Source organism: Ascaphus truei, chromosome 7 (assembly GCF_040206685.1).
Source record: "Ascaphus truei isolate aAscTru1 chromosome 7, aAscTru1.hap1, whole genome shotgun sequence".
Lineage (NCBI taxonomy): Eukaryota > Metazoa > Chordata > Amphibia > Anura > Ascaphidae > Ascaphus > Ascaphus truei.
In genome coordinates this window covers 9881107-9902989 of record NC_134489.1, presented here as the reverse complement: position 1 = coordinate 9902989, position 21883 = coordinate 9881107, and the positions used below count along the sequence as shown (strand labels likewise).

The 21883-nt window shown below is 46.0% G+C and overlaps 1 protein-coding gene across 5 annotated transcripts in view; it reads right to left on the bottom strand.

The window, feature by feature from the left end:
* Positions 1 to 11119, bottom strand: part of SPTBN4 (spectrin beta, non-erythrocytic 4) — a 133654-nt gene extending 122535 nt beyond the window's left edge. For 4 of the 5 annotated variants that reach the window (XR_012802532.1, XR_012802533.1, XM_075606983.1 and 1 more), the window contains exon 1: positions 11032 to 11119. The gene's annotated coding sequence lies outside the window, so the exon portion shown is untranslated. The remainder of the gene's footprint in view (positions 1 to 11031) is intronic. The other variant, XM_075606984.1, reaches the window with a different exon arrangement.
* Positions 11120 to 21883: the final 10764 nt, after the last annotated feature.

Sequence of the window (21883 nt, the reverse complement as noted above, 5' to 3'; positions counted from 1 at the left end):
AACGGACCTTTGGTGAGGTGGAAAAATGAAGGGAGCAAAAAGCAGAAACCCCCTTTTTACTCAACCTTCTCTCCATATGATGCAGGGTGCGGCGGGCGTATCAATGTATTCATTGTATTTATCAATGTATCCATTTCAAACCCCTCAAAACTGATTGCAAGCCGAAATTAATGACCTAATTACCACTCCATTTTACATTTACATGTGTAATTAAAGTGTTGCAATAATGACAGTACGTGTAAATAGGACTGAGAAAAATTTAATGTTTTTGTGGTTTTAAAAGTGATGTAAAATCTTTAATTGGGCTACAATGGATGATTAACTAACCCTGGACCCGACTCCCTTGAAATAGTTTATACATGTTGCAGTCTGTATTTTTACATATATAAACTCAGAAACAAGTAATTCATCATATTCTTTTTTTTTTTACATGATTTGACAATGCCAATTTATTTTAATAAAGTTATCGTTTAATCAATTAACGATTTTATACCATTATACTATATTCATTTACTTATTTAACTGGCCAATTATTCAATGGCTACGTTAACTAGTATTTTTCGTTTGTTTTTTTCTCTCAAATAATAATAATAATAGCATGTTCTTGTATAGCGCTGCTAGTTATACGTAGCGCTTTACAGAGACATTTTGCAGGCACAGGTCCCTGCCCCGCGGAGCTTACAATCTATGTGTTTGGTGCCTGAGGCACAGGGAGATAAAGTGACTTGCCCAAGGTCACAAGGAGCTGACACCGGGTTCCCTGCTGCAAACTCGGTGCCAGTCAGTGTCTTTACTCACTGAGCCGCTCCCTCTCCCAAATGAACAGATTAGTTAATAGTTTATAAAATAGTTTATTAGTTAATAGTTTATAGGTTAGTTTATTAATAACCATTTATCTGGTTTGTCCTTTTTGGAGACCTGACCTATTAAAAAATAATACTAGTGTTATTACTATTAGTAATGTTGGCGTCTATGACCCCTTTTTTTATAGGAGATTTTAGACCTTTCAATTTAGGTCTTAAAAACAGAAATCTGCCAACATGACAGCCTCAGAGAGGAATATCTCGCTACTAAGAGGACGCAATGAGGTAGCCATCTTAAAAGCAGCAGTCCCGCCAGCCCCCGCTCCCCCTCCCCCCAACTGGTCACATATTTTTATTTTTTTTACAAACTTCGAACTGGGGGTCCAACTGGTTTAGTTGCCGGTGTTTCCTTTCCCTTCCGGGAAAATCAAAATGGTCACCAAATCTCGCGGGTCCCATGAGCCAATAGGAAGGCACAGCATCATCCCGGGAAGAAGGAAAGTAACGCCAGCAACTGAACCGATAACTATCTCGGAAACCGGGATTTCTTTAAATAGCGCCGTTCAGCTCCGGAGGAGTTATACTTAAATTCAGCGGGAATGCTGCTTTAATGCCAATAATGCAAAAGCGCCCGCCCTGCACTCCTGTTGTTCCTTTGGATTGTTTTTCAGAGAATTGTTTTGAGGTGCGTTCCCGCTCCCCAATGGCCCACATATATTCGCAGTGAAAGGACAAGGAGAAATAGCTGTACTCTTCTTTCAAAAGATCAGCAGATAAATGTATTCCAATTTCGGTGAGACAAAAGATAGCACAACGTTTGGGGGACCAGTGTTAATCAGATCAGTGCATCAGATAATATACACTGTATTTAAATGAGAAATGGTGCTCAAAATCGCATGTAACCTCTATCCAAAATATGAATATCTAAGTCCATCAATATCCGGATAACGTAATGAGTGTCCAGAGTGACAAAGTTCCATATATAGTGCACCTGGGAGGGATATGCGCCTAGTGGTGTCCACCTGCCAACCACATTATGTGGCACACAGTATATTCCCAATTAGGCTTAAAAGTGCATTGATAATTGCTGTAAAAGAGTAATTAACGTAAAGGGATATTGCCCATTAACTGTCAGCTTAGTCACAGGACAGTACAGCACATCCAGGGCATGCAGCCCAACCCGTGAGGTAAGAAATCCAGAAAGTAATGGGTGAAAACGGAGCGCAGCCGACAATGTCATGGAAAAATAAGGTATCCAGGGCAAACGCAAAAACGTTGATTTAGTTGCCAGCTCTTTAAAGAACGGCAGATGAAACGCACCTATGCGTTTCGTGCGGGTGCATTTTATCAAGCGGTAACCTGGATATCTAATTGTGTCATTACATTGTTGGCTGTGCTCTGTTTTCACCCATTACGTCAGTGCATCAGGTAAAACTGAGGAAGGGTTTACACCGGTCCCCGAAACGTTGTGCTAACTTTTGTCTCACCGAAATTGCAATAAATGATCTTTGATCTTTTGAAGGAAGAGTGCGGCTATTTCTCCTTCTACTCTCACCATGCTGCTTCATGTCTTAGACAGGTCTGCAACCCTGCTTTTCACCATTATCACCTAGTATACAGGCACTGTGTGCTCATTTGCATGTCATTTCCCAGAATCCCTTGCTGCAGTGGGAGCACTGTATGCTTGGTGATAATGGTGAAAGGCAGGGTTGCAGACCTGTCTAAGACATGTGAATGTGCTCACAAGTAATATTTTTCTATGCTATATGCTATACGGTGGAGGGTTTTTAGTCACTTTTTCACCCACCATAACTTAAATTATATATATATATATATATATATATATATATATATATATATATATATACTTTGTGTGCTGTGTCCTTTATCCAAGTTCGGTGAAGCCTCCCCAAGGGTCTTCCAGGTACTCCGGTTGCAAGCCTCTCTACTACACGTTGCTCCAACAAATCTTCTGATTTCATCCTCCCATCTTCTTACTTTGGTGGTTGTCTTGGTTTTTTAATCTCTCTTGGAATCCAGTCGAGTATCATCTTTGTCCACCAATGGCTATTTCTTCTTTTGATATGTGCAGCCCGTCGCCATTTTAATATTGTCACGCTTGTGATGATGTCACAGACTTCTGTTTGGTTTCAAACCCATTCATTATTTTTTCTCTTCGGGTAAATACCCAGCATACATCTCTACATACTTCTTTGCCTTGTCTGAAGCTTCTGAATTATCTTCACATTTAGGGTCCAAGTTTCACATCCATACGTGAGCACGGACAGAATACACTGATCGAAAACTTCTCTTGGATCTACGAATCCTAAACTGACTGATATATCGTATTCCATACTTCGGGAAATTACTTTCTATATGACTTGGATGTGGTCCATTGGATTGTATCCACTGCAACACCCCGCTTGTTCACTAGGCTGGGCACAGTCCAGGGTCTGTTGTAGCCCATTAGGGAGAATCTTCATAAACATCCTGTAAGTGATTTGGAAGTAGACTAATTGGTCTGTAGTTCTTCAGGTTTTCTTTGTCTCCTCTCTTGAGGGTGATGATGATAACTATGGCATTACTATGTTGTTTTGGAGATGAATATCTATATATTTTTATCAAACAGATTCTTCATAGTAGATGGCACACCAGTCTTGCAAATACAAACTTAATTTTACTTAATATATCAACGTTTTGGTGTAAATGTATGTATGTATATCTGGTGTATGGGTCCTGCTTGCTGGCATGCACCGGTAAGGACTGTGGTTAAAGTTTCCATCTCCCATTAAGATCTGTTGGAACGCAGTGAAGGCGGCTGCCTATTGCGATTTCCCGTCTGTTGAAAATACTTGACGGAGTACAGACCAGTTGCCTACCATGCTATGGGACTTTATATGAACTCCATCGAACCACAGACTCTATGACTGGTACGAGAGGAGCGGTGCCTCCAGGTATTACACCACAGAACGCCTTTGTTTATTGCCACACTAGAGGGATTCTGTGTTTTATTAGCATTTACTGCTCTCATCATACCTACACGAGTGTACTGTGTATCACTTTTTACATTTATTACATCTCTTTGACATTTTTTAAACTTGTATGTATTATGGAGCGTGTGCTTTCTTTCTTGTTTTTACAGTATGTATATCTTTATTTATATAAGCACCATCCAGGTGCATAGCGCTTCACAGCAGTAATACATGTGGCAAAATATTATAACACATAGTGGGATTGGGAATAAGTGCTTCAGACAAGAAAGTAACATTAGGAAAGAGAGTCCCTGCCCCGAAGAGCTTACAATCCAAGTGGTAAGTAGGGAGAATTTACAGACAGTTGGTTACGTTAAGTGTGTCTGCAAGGGCTTAAGGTCAGTGCATATGAGATGTATAGAATCAGCCAGCGGAGCTGCCCATGTGCTTCCTTGAAGAGGTGTGTTTTAAGGAAGGTCCTAAAGGTGGATAAATATCAAGAGGGAAGGACATTCCAGAGGTGTGGGGCTGTAAGTGAGAACGGTTTAAGGCGGGAGAGGGCTTTAGATACAAAAGGGGTAGAGAGAAGACATCCTTGATAAGAATACGAGTCGGGATGGTGCATAGCGAGAAATTAGGGCTGAGATGTAAGGAGGGGCAGAACAGTGTATAGCCTTAAATGTGAGGAGAATTGAGTAAGTGATACAGAGTGTAATAGAAAGCTAGGAGATGGATTTCAGCAGGAAAGACGCCGAGACAGATCTAGGAAAGAGTAGAGTGATTCTAGCAGCAGCATTTAGGATCGATTGTAGGGGAGACAGGTGAGAGGTAGAAAGGCCGGACAGCAGGAGATTACAGTAGTCGAGACGGGAGAGAATGAGGATCTGCATAAGAGTTTTAGCAGTAGAGGGAAAGAGGAAAGGGCGTATATTTGCAATGTTACAGAGGTAAAAAAACAACAGGTTTTAGCTAAATTGTGAATGTGAGAGGAGAATGTGAGGGAGAAGTCAAGTGTGTGACCCCTAGGCAGCGGGCTTGTGATACTGGGTGTATGATAGTACTGCCACCAGTAATGTAGAAGGGGCAGTGTGGCCAGGCTTTGGAGGAAGTATGAGGAGCTCAGTCTTTGACATGTTAAGTTTGAGTCGCCGGAGGGCCATCCAGGATGATATAGCGGAGAGACATTCGAAGACTTCTGGTTTGTACAGCAGGTGTAAGGTAAATCTTTTTTTATGTCCTGATGAACGTCTATTAATACACCGAAACTTTGACATATTAACTACAATTACGTTTTATTTTGCAAGACTAGTGTGCCATCGTCTTTCAAGGATCAATGGATCTATGCAGAAGCAGTTTCTGCAAGGACTGAGCACCCGCTATTCCATACAACGCAAAGTCTGCAAGCCAACCTCTTTTCTGTTTAATATTAATAAATTGACCCATAAACTAATAACTATTCTATTTATTTGGAAATATTAGGTAAAACAGTATAATATTAGACAAAATATATATATATATATATATATATATATATATATATATATATAATCAAAAAATAAATAGATGATACCGTTCTGTGGCTAACGAAATGCTTTTATTTGTGCGAGCTTTCGAGATACACTGATCTCTTCTTCCAGCGATGTTACAATGAATGAAGCAAGCAAAAGGTATACTTAAAAACAGTGTCTCTTGGAATGTTATCTGTGCTGGTCCTTCCACCGGTGTGGATGTGTTTAATGGCTAGAGGTGTCAAAAGGTTCCTGAAAGCAAGTGAAGAAAGAGTGTGTATGTGTATCAGTGTGAATAAAAATGAATGGCGAGCCCACAGTATATACAGTGCTTTACAAAAGGTGTGTGTGGAGTGGGAGTGGATATAAATGGTGTGGGTGGGTGTGGAAATGTGAGAGTTTGTAGCACAACTAAAAGTGTGTGTAGATACTATGTGGTCCCTATTGGTGTATAGGGATGGAAAAACAAGGCGTATTAGTATGTGTGAGAGACAGCTGTGTGTGCATACATATAGCACAGTATGTACAGACATGGCCTTTAGCGCTCATGGGAAGAGAATATATATATTCTGATGAGTGTTATATATATATTCTGCAGAGTGTTATAGGTCTAAGGAAATTAAAGGATCAATTCAAACCCACATTCAATGATATAAGCAGGTTCTGTATCCTTCACTCAACTAAAAATAGAAAAATAAATAACAATAAATAGTTACTAAAGCAGAGATAAATGTGCATTACTATTGTTACGTGTTTTCTGCAAGAACTTTTTCTGAACAATGTTAATGCTTGTGTACTCGTTAAAATATAAATAATAATCTATTTTATTCTGTAAAATGCAGGCGTCGTAAACTGCTTAGGTGCTGCAACTCGGCCAGGTGTCAGACACTGGAAGGTAATCTAGTTTGTTAGGATAAAGACAGTTTCACTCATTAAAATGGAGTCTCGCTCACTGGAAGAGCCTCACTCATTAAAACGGAGTCTCGCTCACTGGAAGAGCCTCACTCAAAAGAAGGGGAATTTTGCTCATTGAAATGAGTCTCACTTGTTACAGGGTAGTCTCATTTAGAATAAAGTAGTCTCGCTCATTAGGAGCCAGTCTTGGGTCATGAAAGGCAGTCTCCCATTAGAAAGAAGGCAATCCCATTTATTATAATTGAGTTTTACTCACAGAAAGACAGTCTCTTTATTAGAAATAAAACACTGTCACGTATGTGGGGTAGTTTCACTCTTTACAAGGTAGTCCCACTCTTCGGAAGGCTGTCTAATTATTGTGAGGTGAGTGCCACTCATTAAAATCCAGTATTTTGTTTATAATGAGGTGAGTGTCACACATTACAATGCAGGCTCCTTATATTGAGGTAAGTATGAATCATTACAAGACGGTCTCACTCATTGTTACTTATTGTGAAGTGAGTGGCACTCATTACAATGCAGTCTTATCCATAGTAAATAAATCAGTCTCACTCAGTGGGAATAAGGCAGTCTCCTTATAGTGAGGTAAGTATCCCACATAACAATGCAGTCTCCTTATAGTGGGTTGAGTGTCCCTCAGTATAATGCTGTCTCCTTGTAGTGCGGTGAGTGTCACCCTCTCTCTATATTTCAGGGTGTGGATGGGAATATTGATACAAAAAAAAGAGAAAAAGATCCCTCTTTTTTGTACCAATGATCTCTTATCCCAGTTAGCACTGTACCCACCATAAACAAACAAGCACATACATAAGCAGGGCAAGCCCCCCCCCCCCCGCCTCACTATAGTATGTGGGTGGGAATAACCCCACCTTCAGGTAGCATCCGAAAAAATATAATCATACGCTATTGCAAGGAGTAACACCAAGTTAACATTAGCTCAGTGTATATGATTGTGATGTGAGTGTCACTCATTATAATGCAGTCTCCTTATAGTGATGTGAGTGTCACTCATTATAATGCAGTCTCCTTATAGTGATGTGAGTATCACTCATAATGCAGTCTCCTTATAGTGATGTGAGTGTCACTCATTATAATGCAGTCTCCTTATAGTGAGGTGAGGGTCACTCATTATAATGCAGTCTCCTTATAGTGATGTGAGTGTCACTCATTATAATGCAGTCTCCTTATAGTGATGTGAGTGTCACTCATTATAATGCAGTCTCCTTATAGTGATGTGAGTGTCACTCATTATAATGCAGTCTCCTTATAGTGATGTGAGTGTCACTCATTATAATGCAGTCTCCTTATAGTGATGTGAGTGTCACTCATTATAATGCAGTCTCCTTACAGTGAGATGAGTGCCACTCATTATAATACAGTCTCCTTATAGTGATGTGACTGTCACTCATTATAATGCAGTCTCCTTATAGTGAGGTGAGTGCCACTCATTATAATGCAGTCTCCTTATAGTGAGGTGAGTGTCACTCATAATGCAGTCTCCTTATAGTGAGGTGAGTGCCACTCATTATAATGCAGTCTCCTTATAGTGAGGTGAGTGCCAATCATTATAATGCAGTCTCCTTATAGTGAGGTGAGTGTCACTCATTATAATGCAGTCTCCTTATCGTGAGAGCAATATCACGCATTAAAATGCAGTCTCCTTATAGTGATGTGAGTGTCACTCATAATGCAGTCTCCTTATAGTGATGTGAGTGTCACTCATTATAATGCAGTCTCCTTATAGTGAGGTGAGGGTCACTCATTATAATGCAGTCTCCTTATAGTGAGGTGAGGGTCACTCATTATAATGCAGTCTCCTTATAGTGATGTGAGTGTCACTCATTATAATGCAGTCTCCTTATAGTTATGTGAGTGTCACTCATTATAATGCAGTCTCCTTATAGTGATGTGAGTGTCACTCATTATAATGCAGTCTCCTTATAGTGAGGTGAGTGTCACTCATTATAATGCAGTCTCCTTATAGTGATGTGAGTGTCACTCATTATAATGCAGTCTCCTTATAGTGAGGTGAGTGCCACTCATTATAATGCAGTCTCCTTATAGTGATGTGAGTGTCACTCATTATAATGCAGTCTCCTTATAGTGAGGTGAGTGTCACTCATTATAATGCAGTCTCCTTATAGTGAGGTGAGTGCCACTCATTATAATGCAGTCTCCTTATAGTGAGGTGAGTGTCACTCATAATGCAGTCTCCTTATAGTGATGTGAGTGTCACTCATTATAATGCAGTCTCCTTATAGTGAGGTGAGTGTCACTCATAATGCAGTCTCCTTATAGTGAGGTGAGTGCCACTCATTATAATGCAGTCTCCTTATAGTGAGGTGAGTGCCAATCATTATAATGCAGTCTCCTTATAGTGAGGTGAGTGTCACTCATTATAATGCAGTCTCCTTATAGTGAGAGCAATATCACGCATTAAAATGCAGTCTCCTTATAGTGATGTGAGTGTCACTCATAATGCAGTCTCCTTATAGTGATGTGAGTGTCACTCATTATAATGCAGTCTCCTTATAGTGAGGTGAGGGTCACTCATTATAATGCAGTCTCCTTATAGTGAGGTGAGGGTCACTCATTATAATGCAGTCTCCTTATAGTGAGGTGAGGGTCACTCATTATAATGCAGTCTCCTTATAGTGATGTGAGTGTCACTCATTATAATGCAGTCTCCTTATAGTGATGTGAGTGTCACTCATTATAATGCAGTCTCCTTATAGTGATGTGAGTGTCACTCATTATAATGCAGTCTCCTTATAGTGATGTGAGTGTCACTCATTATAATGCAGTCTCCTTATAGTGATGTGAGTGTCACTCATTATAATGCAGTCTCCTTATAGTGATGTGAGTGTCACTCATTATAATGCAGTCTCCTTATAGTGAGGTGAGTGCCACTCATTATAATGCAGTCTCCTTATAGTGATGTGAGTGTCACTCATTATAATGCAGTCTCCTTATAGTGAGGTGAGTGCCACTCATTATAATGCAGTCTGCTTATAGTGAGGTGAGTGTCACTCATAATGCAGTCTCCTTATAGTGAGGTGAGTGCCACTCATTATAATGCAGTCTCCTTATAGTGAGGTGAGTGTCACTCATTATAATGCAGTCTCCTTATAGTGAGAGCAATATCACTCATTAAAATGCAGTCTCCTTATAGTAAGGTGAGGGTCACTCATTAAAATGCAGTCTCCTTATAGTGAGGTGGGGGTCACTCATTATAATGCAGTCTCCTTATAGTGAGGTGAGGGTCACTCATTATAATGCAGTCTCCTTATTGTGAGGTGAGGGTCACTCATTATAATGCAGTCTCCTTATAGTGAGGGTATTGTCACTCATTATAATGCAGTCTCATTATAGTGAGGGCAGTGTCACTCATTATAATGCAGTCTCCTTATAGTGAGGTGAGTGTCACTCATTATAATGTAGTCTCATTATAGTGAGGTGAGGGTCACTCATTATAATGCAGTCTCCTTATAGTGAGGGCAGTGTCACTCATTATAATGCAGTCTTATGGTGAGGTGAGTGTCACTCATTATAATGCAGCCTTCTTATGGTGAGGTGAGGGTCACTCATTATAATGCAGTCTCCTTATAGTGAGGTGAGTGTCACTCATTATAATGCAGTCTCCTTATAGTGAGGTGAGTGTCACTCATTATTATGCAGTCTCCTTATAGTGAGGTGCGTGTCACTCATTATAATGTAGTCTCCTTATAGTGAGGGCAGTGTCACTCATTATAATGCAGTCTTATGGTGAGGTGAGGGTCACTCATTATAATGCAGTCTCCTTATAGTGAGGTGAGGGTCACTCATTATAATGCAGTCTCCCTATAGTGATGTGAGTGTCACTCATTATAATGCAGTCTCCTTATAGTGATGTGAGTGTCACTCATTATAATGCTGTCTCCTTATAGTGATGTGAGTGTCACTCATTATAATGCAGTCTCCTTATAGTGAGGTGAGTGTCACTCATTATAATGCAGTCTCCTTATAGTGATGTGAGTGTCACTCATTATAATGCAGTCTCCTTATAGTGATGTGAGTGTCACTCATTATAATGCAGTCTCCTTATAGTGATGTGAGTGTCACTCATTATAATGCAGTCTCCTTATAGTGAGGTGAGTGTCACTCATTATAATGCAGTCTCCTTATAGTGATGTGAGTGTCACTCATTATAATGCAGTCTCCTTATAGTGAGGCGAGTGTCACTCATTATAATGCAGTCTCCTTATAGTGAGGTGAGTGTCACTCATTATAATGCAGTCTCCTTATAGTGAGGTGAGTGTCACTCATTATAATGCAGTCTCCTTATAGTGAGGTGAGTGTCACTCATTATAATGCAGTCTCCTTATAGTGAGGTGAGGGTCACTCATTATAATGCAGTCTCCTTATAGTGAGGTGAGTGTCACTCATTATAATGCAGTCCTACTCACTTTGCGCTGTATCGCTTCCGTACATATCACTGCAGGAATTCAGGCCAGCATTATTACAGCAAGATGTCATTCTCGGTCCCAGGACCCTCCCCCATACACCTTACACACCCCGGCCATGCACAGTGCACCATGTATCGCACCCCACTGAGGGTGCACCCTACGAGGTCCCCGGGGCCTGACCCCCCCATCCCTTGCACCTTACACAGGGCTCTGCAATATCAAACCCCACAAAGCCTCCCCCAACCCATGTATTCAATGCACCTTCCTCACCCGACATTGGTGCAGTGCAAGCTGCAGTGTGCACTTTGCACGGTGTACATTGTTCCCCCCTCTCACCTGCACCCCCCGTCTCACCTGCACACCCCCTTTCACCTGCACCCCCTCTCACCTGCACCCCCCTCTCACCGATCCACCGACGTTGCTGAATACACAGAATCCTTTTTTTTGCAGCATCCCATGGACCAGCCGGCCGCGCATGCGCGTGGGGAGACGCGGCCCTGACTCACCTGCAGGGGGCGCCATGAAAGGCAATGGAGCCTGCTGGAAAGGCGCCGCGCATGCGCAGTGAATGCAGCAGAGACCCGGCCGCCAATAAAAACGCCGTTCTGCGCACGCGCGTCGAGACGCAACTTGGGCCCTTTTATCTGGCGCTTGGGGGGCTGTTTATAATTAAGGAAAGAACTTCCGGGAGAGGCGCGCGGAGTGCTGCGCATGCGCACCGCAGCAGTGTAGCTCAGGAGGACAGTTGAGGTGATTCACCCGCCCAATGCCCGAGTGAGATAACCTTGTAGTCAGAATGGGTCAGAGGGGCTGCAGATGAGTGAAATGTACTCAAATAAACGGAGATAAATATCTATAATCCCGTCATCTCCGGGGATTCCTGTTAAATAATAATGCTGAGTATGTTGCTGCGGGAAGAGACTAGGCCGTGCTATAATAGGACATTGCAATGCATTTTTGGTTGGGATCAGCCACACCCTCCCAAGATGTGGCACGTAACAGGGACACTGTATTTGCTATCTCAGTGTGGCATAGAGAAGCTCCCGGGCAAGGGACCCCACTGGGGGAGGCAGAAAAAACACCTACAATGTACTGTGTGCAATGATCATATTAGCAATAAAATATTTATTCATTGATTTGTTTTATATTTATATACACACTCACTAGAAGTGGTAATTTCCCGCTCACCGGCTGATCATTAGCTGATCAGTCATCAAGCTCCCAGCTGCATTAATTAGCTGAAGCTTCTGCCAGTGGCAGAAATAGGTACAGCTGCATTTAATAGATACAGGACAGAGAAAGCAGACACAGCCCCTGCTAAATAGGTGCAGGACAGAGAAAGCATGTACAGCCCCTGCTAAATAGGTGCAGGACAGAGAAAGCAGGTACAGCCCCTGTTAAATAGGTGCAGGACAGAGAAAGCAGACACAGCCCCTGCTAAATAGGTGCAGGACAGAGAAAGCAGGTACAGCCCCTGCTAAATAGGTACAGGACAGGGAAAGCAGGTACAGCCCCTGCTAAATAGGTGCAGGACAGAGAAAGCAGGTACAGCCCCTGCTAAATAGGTGCAGGACAGAGAAAGCAGGTACAGCCCCTGCTAAATAGGTGCAGGACAGAGAAAGCAGGTACAGCCCCTGCTAAATAGGTGCAGGACAGAGAAAGCTGGTACAGCCCCTGCTAAATAGGTGCAGGACAGAGAAAGCAGGTACAGGACAGAGAAAGCAGGTACAGGACAGAGAAAGCGGGTACAGCCCCTGCTAAATAGGTGCAGGACAGAGAAAGCAGGTACAGCCCCTGCTAAATAGGTACAGGACAGAGAAAGCAAGTACAGCCCCTGCTAAATAGGTACAGGACAGAGAAAGCAGACACAGCCGCTGCTAAATAGGTGCAGGACAGAGAAAGCAAGTACAGCCCCTGCTAAATAGGTACAGGACAGAGAAAGTAGACACAGCCCCTGCTAAATAGGTACAGGACAGAGAAAGCAGACACAGCCCCTGCTAAATAGGTACAGGACAGAGAAAGCAGGTACCGCCCCTGCTAAATAGGTACAGGACAGAGAAAGCAAGTACAGCCCCTGCTAAATAGGTGCAGGACAGAGAAAGCAGACACAGCCCCTGCTAAATAGGTGCAGGACAGAGAAAGCAAGTACAGCCCCTGCTAAATAGGTACAGGACAGAGAAAGCAGGTACAGCCCCTGCTAAATAGGTGCAGGACAGAGAAAGCAGGTACAGCCCCTGCTAAATAGGTACAGGACAGAGAAAGCAGGTACAGCCCCTGCTAAATAGGTGCAGGACAGAGAAAGCAGGTACAGCCCCTGCTAAATAGGTGCAGGACAGAAAGCAGGTACAGGACAGAGAAAGCAGGTACAGCCCCTGCTAAATAGGTACAGGACAGGGAAAGCAGGTACAGCCCCTGCTAAATAGGTGCAGGACAGAGAAAGCAGGTACAGGACAGAGAAAGCAGGTACAGGACAGAGAAAGCGGGTACAGCCCCTGCTAAATAGGTGCAGGACAGAGAAAGCAGGTACAGCCCCTGCTAAATAGGTACAGGACAGAGAAAGCAAGTACAGCCCCTGCTAAATAGGTACAGGACAGAGAAAGCAGACACAGCCCCTGCTAAATAGGTGCAGGACAGAGAAAGCAAGTACAGCCCCTGCTAAATAGGTACAGGACAGAGAAAGCAGGTACAGCCCCTGCTAAATAGGTACAGGACAGAGAAAGTAGACACAGCCCCTGCTAAATAGGTACAGGACAGAGAAAGCAGACACAGCCCCTGCTAAATAGGTACAGGACAGAGAAAGCAGGTACCGCCCCTGCTAAATAGGTACAGGACAGAGAAAGCAAGTACAGCCCCTGCTAAATAGGTGCAGGACAGAGAAAGCAGACACAGCCCCTGCTAAATAGGTGCAGGACAGAGAAAGCAAGTACAGCCCCTGCTAAATAGGTACAGGACAGAGAAAGCAGGTACAGCCCCTGCTAAATAGGTGCAGGACAGAGAAAGCAGGTACAGCCCCTGCTAAATAGGTACAGGACAGAGAAAGCAGGTACAGCCCCTGCTAAATAGGTGCAGGACAGAGAAAGCAGGTACAGCCCCTGCTAAATAGGTGCAGGACAGAAAGCAGGTACAGGACAGAGAAAGCAGGTACAGCCCCTGCTAAATAGGTACAGGACAGAGAAAGCAGGTACAGCCCCTGCTAAATAGGTGCAGGACAGAGAAAGCAGACACAGCCCCTGCTAAATACGTGCAGGACAGAGAAAGCAGACAGCCCCTGCTAAATAGGTGCAGGACAGAGAAAGCAGGTACAGCCCTTGCTAAATAGGTGCAGGACAGAGAAAGCAGACAGCCCCTGCTAAATAGGTGCAGGACAGAGAAAGCAGGTACAGCCCCTGCTAAATAGGTGCAGGACAGAGAAAGCAGGTACAGCCCCTGCTAAATAGGTACAGGACAGAGAAAGCATGTACAGCCCCTGCTAAATAGGTGCAGGACAGAGAAAGCAGGTACAGCCCCTGCTAAATAGGTACAGGACAGAGAAAGCAGGTACAGCCCATGCTAAATAGGTGCAGGACAGAGAAAGCAGGTACAGGACAGAGAAAGCAGGTACAGCCCCTGCTATATAGGTACAGGACAGAGAAAGCAGGTACAGCCCCTGCTAAATAGGTACAGGACAGAGAAAGCATTTACAGGACAGAGAAAGCAGGTACAGGACAGAGAAAGCAGGTACAGCCCCTGCTAAATAGGTGCAGAACGGAGAAAGCAGGTACAGCCCCTGCTAAATAGGTACAGGACAGAGAAAGCAGGTACAGGACAGAGAAAGCAGGTACAGCCCCTGCTAAATAGGTGCAGGACAGAGAAAGCAGGTACAGGACAGAGAAAGCAGGTGCAGGACAGAGAAAGCAGGTACAGCCCCTGCTAAATAGGTGCAGGACAGAGAAAGCAGGTACAGGACAGAGAAAGCAGGTGCAGGACAGAGAAAGCAGGTACAGCCCCTGCTAAATAGGTGCAGGACAGAGAAAGCAGACACAGCCCCTGCTAAATAGGTGCAGGACAGAGAAGGCAGGTACAGCCCCTGCTAAATAGGTGCAGGACAGAGAAAGCAGACACAGCCCCTGCTAAATAGGTGCAGGACAGAGAAAGCAGGTACAGCCCCTGCTAAATAGGTACAGGACAGAGAAAGCAGGTACAGCCCCTGCTAAATAGGTGCAGGACAGAGAAAGCAGGTACAGCCCCTGCTAAATAGGTGCAGGACAGAAAGCAGGTACAGGACAGAGAAAGCAGGTACAGCCCCTGCTAAATAGGTGCAGGACAGAGAAAGCAGACACAGCCCCTGCTAAATAGGTGCAGGACAGAGAAAGCAGGTACAGCCCCTGCTAAATAGGTGCAGGACAGAGAAAGCAGGTACAGCCCCTGCTAAATAGGTGCAGGACAGAGAATGCAGGTACAGCCCCTGCTAAATAGGTGCAGGACAGAGAAAGCAGGTACAGCCCCTGCTAAATAGGTACAGGACAGAGAAAGCAGGTACAGCCCCTGCTAAATAGGTACAGGACAGAGAAAGCAGGTACAGGACAGAGAAAGCAGGTACAGCCCCTGCTAAATAGGTGCAGGACAGAGAAAGCAGGTACAGGACAGAGAAAGCAGACACAGCCCCTGCTAAATAGGTACAGGACAGAGAAAGCAGACACAGCCCCTGCTAAATAGGTGCAGGACAGAGAAAGCAGACACAGCCCCTGCTAAATAGGTGCAGGACAGAGAAAGCAGACACAGCCCCTGCTAAATAGTTGCAGGACAGAGAAAGCAGACACAGCCCCTGCTAAATAGGTACAGGACAGAGAAAGCAGACACAGCCCCTGCTAAATAGGTGCAGGACAGAGAAAGCAGACACAGCCCCTGCTAAATAGGTGCAGGACAGAGAAAGCAGACACAGCCCCTGCTAAATAGGTGCAGGACAGAGAAAGCAGGTACAGCCCCTGCTAAATAGGTGCAGGACAGAGAAAGCAAGTACAGCCCCTGCTAAATAGGTACAGGACAGAGAAAGCAGACACAGCCCCTGCTAAATAGGTGCAGGACAGAGAAAGCAGACACATCCCCTGCTAAATAGGTGCAGGACAGAGAAAGCAGACACAGCCCCTGCTAAATAGGTGCAGGACAGAGAAAGCAGACACAGCCCCTGCTAAATAGGTACAGGACAGAGAAAGCAGACACAGCCCCTGCTAAATAGGTGCAGGACAGAGAAAGCAGACACAGCCCCTGCTAAATAGGTGCAGGACAGAGAAAGCAGACACAGCCCCTGCTAAATAGGTGCAGGACAGAGAAAGCAGGTACAGCCCCTGCTAAATAGGTGCAGGACAGAGAAAGCAGGTACAGCCCCTGCTAAATAGGTACAGGACAGAGAAAGCAGACACAGCCCCTGCTAAATAGGTGCAGGACAGAGAAGGCAGGTACAGCCCCTGCTAAATAGGTGCAGGACAGAGAAAGCAGACACAGCCCCTGCTAAATAGGTGCAGGACAGAGACAGCAGGTACAGCCCCTGCTAAATAGGTACAGGACAGAGAAAGCAGGTACAGCCCCTGCTAAATAGGCGCAGGACAGAGAAAGCAAGTACAGCCCCTGCTAAATAGGTACAGGACAGAGAAAGCAGACACAGCCCCTGCTAAATAGGTGCAGGACAGAGAAAGCAGGTACAGCCCCTGCTAAATAGGTGCAGGACAGAGAAAGCAGGTACAGCCCCTGCTAAATAGGTACAGGACAGAGAAAGCAGGTACAGCCCCTGCTAAATAGGTGCAGGACAGAGAAAGCAGGTACAGCCCCTGCTAAATAGGTGCAGGACAGAAAGCAGGTACAGGACAGAGAAAGCAGGTACAGCCCCTGCTAAATAGGTGCAGGACAGAGAAAGCAGACACAGCCCCTGCTAAATAGGTGCAGGACAGAGAAAGCAGGTACAGCCCCTGCTAAATAGGTGCAGGACAGAGAAAGCAGGTACAGCCCCTGCTAAATAGGTGCAGGACAGAGAATGCAGGTACAGCCCCTGCTAAATAGGTGCAGGAAAGAGAAAGCAGGTACAGCCCCTGCTAAATAGGTACAGGACAGAGAAAGCAGGTACAGCCCCTGCTAAATAGGTACAGGACAGAGAAAGCAGGTACAGGACAGAGAAAGCAGGTACAGCCCCTGCTAAATAGGTGCAGGACAAAGAAAGCAGGTACAGGACAGAGAAAGCAGACACAGCCCCTGCTAAATAGGTACAGGACAGAGAAAGCAGACACAGCCCCTGCTAAATAGGTGCAGGACAGAGAAAGCAGACACAGCCCCTGCTAAATAGGTGCAGGACAGAGAAAGCAGACAAAGCCCCTGCTAAATAGTTGCAGGACAGAGAAAGCAGACACCGCCCCTGCTAAATAGGTACAGGACAGAGAAAGCAGACACAGCCCCTGCTAAATAGGTGCAGGACAGAGAAAGCAGACACAGCCCCTGCTAAATAGGTGCAGGACAGAGAAAGCAGACACAGCCCCTGCTAAATAGGTGCAGGACAGAGAAAGCAGGTACAGCCCCTGCTAAATAGGTGCAGGACAGAGAAAGCAAGTACAGCCCCTGCTAAATAGGTACAGGACAGAGAAAGCAGACACAGCCCCTGCTAAATAGGTGCAGGACAGAGAAAGCAGACACATCCCCTGCTAAATAGGTGCAGGACAGAGAAAGCAGACACAGCCCCTGCTAAATAGGTGCAGGACAGAGAAAGCAGACACAGCCCCTGCTAAATAGGTACAGGACAGAGAAAGCAGACACAGCCCCTGCTAAATAGGTGCAGGACAGAGAAAGCAGACACAGCCCCTGCTAAATAGGTGCAGGACAGAGAAAGCAGACACAGCCCCTGCTAAATAGGTGCAGGACAGAGAAAGCAGGTACAGCCCCTGCTAAATAGGTGCAGGACAGAGAAAGCAGGTACAGCCCCTGCTAAATAGGTACAGGACAGAGAAAGCAGACACAGCCCCTGCTAAATAGGTGCAGGACAGAGAAGGCAGGTACAGCCCCTGCTAAATAGGTGCAGGACAGAGAAAGCAGACACAGCCCCTGCTAAATAGGTGCAGGACAGAGACAGCAGGTACAGCCCCTGCTAAATAGGTGCAGGACAGAGAAAGCAGGTACAGCCCCTGCTAAATAGGTGCAGGACAGAGAAAGCAGGTACAGCCCCTGCTAAATAGGTGCAGGACAGAGAATGCAGGTACAGCCCCTGCTAAATAGGTGCAGGACAGAGAAAGCAGGTACAGCCCCTGCTAAATAGGTACAGGACAGAGAAAGCAGGTACAGCCCCTGCTAAATAGGTACAGGACAGAGAAAGCAGGTACAGGACAGAGAAAGCAGGTACAGCCCCTGCTAAATAGGTGCAGGACAGAGAAAGCAGGTACAGGACAGAGAAAGCAGACACAGCCCCTGCTAAATAGGTACAGGACAGAGAAAGCAGACACAGCCCCTGCTAAATAGGTGCAGGACAGAGAAAGCAGACACAGCCCCTGCTAAATAGGTGCAGGACAGAGAAAGCAGACACAGCCCCTGCTAAATAGTTGCAGGACAGAGAAAGCAGACACAGCCCCTGCTAAATAGGTACAGGACAGAGAAAGCAGACACAGCCCCTGCTAAATAGGTGCAGGACAGAGAAAGCAGACACAGCCCCTGCTAAATAGGTGCAGGACAGAGAAAGCAGACACAGCCCCTGCTAAATAGGTGCAGGACAGAGAAAGCAGGTACAGCCCCTGCTAAATAGGTGCAGGACAGAGAAAGCAAGTACAGCCCCTGCTAAATAGGTACAGGACAGAGAAAGCAGACACAGCCCCTGCTAAATAGGTGCAGGACAGAGAAAGCAGACACATCCCCTGCTAAATAGGTGCAGGACAGAGAAAGCAGACACAGCCCCTGCTAAATAGGTGCAGGACAGAGAAAGCAGACACAGCCCCTGCTAAATAGGTACAGGACAGAGAAAGCAGACACAGCCCCTGCTAAATAGGTGCAGGACAGAGAAAGCAGACACAGCCCCTGCTAAATAGGTGCAGGACAGAGAAAGCAGACACAGCCCCTGCTAAATAGGTGCAGGACAGAGAAAGCAGGTACAGCCCCTGCTAAATAGGTGCAGGACAGAGAAAGCAGGTACAGCCCCTGCTAAATAGGTACAGGACAGAGAAAGCAGACACAGCCCCTGCTAAATAGGTGCAGGACAGAGAAGGCAGGTACAGCCCCTGCTAAATAGGTGCAGGACAGAGAAAGCAGACACAGCCCCTGCTAAATAGGTGCAGGACAGAGACAGCAGGTACAGCCCCTGCTAAATAGGTACAGGACAGAGAAAGCAGGTACAGCCCCTGCTAAATAGGCGCAGGACAGAGAAAGCAAGTACAGCCCCTGCTAAATAGGTACAGGACAGAGAAAGCAGACACAGCCCCTGCTAAATAGGTGCAGGACAGAGAAAGCAGGTACAGCCCCTGCTAAATAGGTGCAAGACAGAGAAAGCAGGTACAGCCCCTGCTAAATAGGTACAGGACAGAGAAAGCAGGTACAGCCCCTGCTAAATAGGTGCAGGACAGAGAAAGCAGGTACAGCCCCTGCTAAATAGGTGCAGGACAGAAAGCAGGTACAGGACAGAGAAAGCAGGTACAGCCCCTGCTAAATAGGTGCAGGACAGAGAAAGCAGACACAGCCCCTGCTAAATAGGTGCAGGACAGAGAAAGCAGGTACAGCCCCTGCTAAATAGGTGCAGGACAGAGAAAGCAGGTACAGCCCCTGCTAAATAGGTGCAGGACAGAGAATGCAGGTACAGCCCCTGCTAAATAGGTGCAGGACAGAGAAAGCAGGTACAGCCCCTGCTAAATAGGTACAGGACAGAGAAAGCAGGTACAGCCCCTGCTAAATAGGTACAGGACAGAGAAAGCAGGTACAGGACAGAGAAAGCAGGTACAGCCCCTGCTAAATAGGTGCAGGACAGAGAAAGCAGGTACAGGACAGAGAAAGCAGACACAGCCCCTGCTAAATAGGTACAGGACAGAGAAAGCAGACACAGCCCCTGCTAAATAGGTGCAGGACAGAGAAAGCAGACACAGCCCCTGCTAAATAGGTGCAGGACAGAGAAAGCAGACACAGCCCTTGCTAAATAGTTGCAGGACAGAGAAAGCAGACACAGCCCCTGCTAAATAGGTACAGGACAGAGAAAGCAGACACAGCCCCTGCTAAATAGGTGCAGGACAGAGAAAGCAGACACAGCCCCTGCTAAATAGGTGCAGGACAGAGAAAGCAGACACAGCCCCTGCTAAATAGGTGCAGGACAGAGAAAGCAGGTACAGCCCCTGCTAAATAGGTGCAGGACAGAGAAAGCAAGTACAGCCCCTGCTAAATAGGTACAGGACAGAGAAAGCAGACACAGCCCCTGCTAAATAGGTGCAGGACAGAGAAAGCAGACACATCCCCTGCTAAATAGGTGCAGGACAGAGAAAGCAGACACAGCCCCTGCTAAATAGGTGCAGGACAGAGAAAGCAGACACAGCCCCTGCTAAATAGGCACAGGACAGAGAAAGCAGACACAGCCCCTGCTAAATAGGTGCAGGACAGAGAAAGCAGACACAGCCCCTGCTAAATAGGTACAGGACAGAGAAAGCAGACACAGCCCCTGCTAAATAGGTGCAGGACAGAGAAAGCATAGGTACAGGACAGAGAAAGCAGGTACAGCCCCTGCTAAATAGGCGCAGGACACAGAAAGCAAGTACAGCCCCTGCTAAATAGGTACAGGACAGAGAAAGCAGACACAGCCCCTGCTAAATAGGTGCAGGACAGAGAAAGCAGATACAGCCCCTGCTAAATAGGTGCAGGACAGAGAAAGCAGGTACAGCCCCTGCTAAATAGGTGCAGGACAGAGAAAGCAGGTACAGCCCCTGCTAAATAGGTGCAGGACAGAGAAAGCAGGTACAGCCCCTGCTAAATAGGTACAGGACAGAGAAAGCAGACACAGCCCCTGCTAAATAGGTGCAGGACAGAGAAAGCAAGTACAGCCCCTGCTAAATAGGTACAGGACAGAGAAAGCAGGTACAGCCCCTGCTAAATAGGTGCAGGACAGAGAAAGCAGGTACAGCCCCTGCTAAATAGATGCAGGACAGAGAAAGCAGGTACAGCCCCTGCTAAATAGGTGCAGGACAGAGAAAGCAGGTACAGCCCCTGCTAAATAGGTGCAGGACAGAGACAGCAGGTACAGCCCCTGCTAAATAGGTACAGGACAGAGAAAGCAGGTACAGCCCCTGCTAAATAGGTGCAGGACAGAGAAAGCAGGTACAGCCCCTGCTAAATAGGTGCAGGACAGAGAATGCAGACACAGCCCCTGCTAAATAGGTGCAGGACAGAGACAGCAGGTACAGCCCCTGCTAAATAGGTACAGGACAGAGAAAGCAGGTACAGCCCCTGCTAAATAGGCGCAGGACAGAGAAAGCAGGTACAGCCCCTGCTAAATAGGTGCAGGACAGAGAATGCAGGTACAGCCCCTGCTAAATAGGTGCAGGACAGAGAAAGCAGGTACAGCCCCTGCTAAATAGGTACAGGACAGAGAAAGCAGGTACAGCCCCTGCTAAATAGGTACAGGACAGAGAAAGCAGGTACAGGACAGAGAAAGCAGGTACAGCCCCTGCTAAATAGGTGCAGGACAGAGAAAGCAGGTACAGGACAGAGAAAGCAGACACAGCCCCTGCTAAATAGGTACAGGACAGAGAAAGCAGACACAGCCCCTGCTAAATAGGTGCAGGACAGAGAAAGCAGACACAGCCCCTGCTAAATAGGTGCAGGACAGAGAAAGCAGACACAGCCCCTGCTAAATAGTTGCAGGACAGAGAAAGCAGACACAGCCCCTGCTAAATAGGTACAGGACAGAGAAAGCAGACACAGCCCCTGCTAAATAGGTGCAGGACAGAGAAAGCAGACACAGCCCCTGCTAAATAGGTGCAGGACAGAGAAAGCAGACACAGCCCCTGCTAAATAGGTGCAGGACAGAGAAAGCAGGTACAGCCCCTGCTAAATAGGTGCAGGACAGAGAAAGCAAGTACAGCCCCTGCTAAATAGGTACAGGACAGAGAAAGCAGACACAGCCCCTGCTAAATAGGTGCAGGACAGAGAAAGCAGACACATCCCCTGCTAAATAGGTGCAGGACAGAGAAAGCAGACACAGCCCCTGCTAAATAGGTGCAGGACAGAGAAAGCAGACACAGCCCCTGCTAAATAGGTACAGG